The sequence below is a fragment of the Suncus etruscus genome, chromosome 17 (genome assembly GCF_024139225.1).
Source record: "Suncus etruscus isolate mSunEtr1 chromosome 17, mSunEtr1.pri.cur, whole genome shotgun sequence".
NCBI lineage: Eukaryota > Metazoa > Chordata > Mammalia > Eulipotyphla > Soricidae > Suncus > Suncus etruscus.
In genome coordinates, this window is record NC_064864.1 from 33,492,153 (window position 1) to 33,494,146 (window position 1,994).

General features: G+C 32.9%; 1 non-coding gene across 1 annotated transcript; it reads right to left on the minus strand.

Moving 5' to 3' along the window:
* Positions 1–263: 263 nt before the first annotated feature.
* LOC125995171 (U2 spliceosomal RNA) lies at positions 264–451 on the minus strand. Its single transcript, XR_007490753.1, has one exon. It is a non-coding gene; the product is annotated as a U2 spliceosomal RNA (small nuclear RNA).
* Between the last annotated feature and the right edge of the window lie 1,543 nt (positions 452–1,994).

A 1,994-nucleotide genomic window follows, 5' to 3' on the forward strand; every position in this document is an offset into this window, starting at 1 on the left:
TGAAGTATTACTCACAAATAAGATAACATATATTTAGTTAGTGTATATTTTCTTTTTCATTCATAGTTGAGGTTTTTCTAATGTAATTTAAACTGTGGCATACAAAGTTCATAATGCAGTTGTTTTGGGCATTATGAATCAGCACCCATGATCCACCAACATGATCTTACCTTTACCACAAGGGGCACTATGTTTCAGAACTTATGAATGACCAGTGTGATCTTCCCTTCACCACAATATATTTCTTTTTTTCTTTTTCTTTTTTTTTGTGCACCGTTCCTGGAGGTACTGCAATGCCAGGTCGATGCGTGGAATGGACGGAGCAAGCTCCTATTCCAGTTCCTAGTGCCAAAAATCCATTTAATATATTGTCGACATGACGACATATCAGATATTAAACTGATAAGAACAGATACTACACTTGATCTTAGCCAAAAGGCCGAGAAGCTATCCCACAATATATTTCTAAAGGTATATAACAGGGGTCTCAAACTCAATTTACCTGGAGGCCGCAGGAGGCAAAGTTGGGGTGAAGCAGGGCTGCATAAGGGATTTCGCTTACCGAATATTTGCAATAAAAAATCGCATTAGTAAGAAAAAAAGTCGCAAAAAATCGCATTAAACATTCGCATACCCCCAAAAATCGCATTAAACATTTGCATACCCCGAACGGAACTGCTCGGGGTATGCGAATGTTTAATGCGATTTTTTTCTTACTAATGCGATTTTTATTGCGATTATTTGGTAAGCGAATAATCGCGAATACTGCGATATTTGCAGGCCGGCCACGGGCCACAAAATGTTGTATGGAGGGCCGCAAACGGCCCGCGGGGCCGCGAGTTTGAGACCCCTGGTATATAACTCGATGACTTGCTGTCTGTCTACATTATGAAATAATTACTATAATTAAGTTGATGAATCAATTTGTTACTTGGTTATTTTAGTGTCTGTGTATAATAGCACCATCTGATATAAATAATCTTTGCAAATTTTATTAGTTTATGAAGTTTATCAGTTTTAATCTTTGCAAGTGTTATTAGTCAATGAAGTTTAATGAACTATACTCTCTATCCTTAAAGTGCCATAACTTATTTTATATTAAAAATATATATATATAAATTTATATATATATATAAATTATAACTTTTGATTATCCTCTCTCCATTTCCTCCAGCTTCCTTAATTACTGCGAAATCAGTATTCTACACTCTGGTTCTGTGGGTTCAACTATTTTCTATTTCACATATGTGTAAGATCATGCTTGTGTGGGCATTCTTATTCTGTTTTTGAGTATATCACAGTAAGTAGGGGCTTACCATATGTATATGGCTTTCATTATCTTGAATTTCATTATATTCTTTATATATAATTTGCTGAGAAATTTTCATCATAAAAAGACCTTGAATTTTTCAAATTGTTCTGAATCTATTGGGATGCATTATTAACTGATGTGTTACTTTCACTATTTGATTATGTTATTTTTTGTGTTCCAAAGATAGACAAATATCACTTGAAAATAGTATATGATTTTAGTGTGATATAGAATTCAGATTATTGATATTTATTTATGCTTATATGATTCATTAATATTTTATTGAAGAATATTTGCACCTATGAACATCAGGAAAACTAACCTGTAATTTTGTTCTCTTGATTCTTTGTTTGATTTTAGTGTTAGTAAAATACTGACCTCATAAAAATGAGTTAAAAATGTACCCTCATTATTAAAAATAATTTAGTAAATTTTAGTTTGCATTTGCATACTGTACAATGAGTGTAGGATACACATGAAACTGAGAAACAGAATATTCCTTTTCTACTAGCCAAATTGCCATCAGCACATTCCTGAAAATCCTTTGAACTCTGGTGACTATGTAAGTGAAATTAGGCCCATAATACCTTCTTTACCTTATGAGGGTTGAAAGGAGATGGAAATTGAGGATATGTTCTGTGAAAAGGATTAATAGAATAGAGATTCTAAACTAGTAAATGTA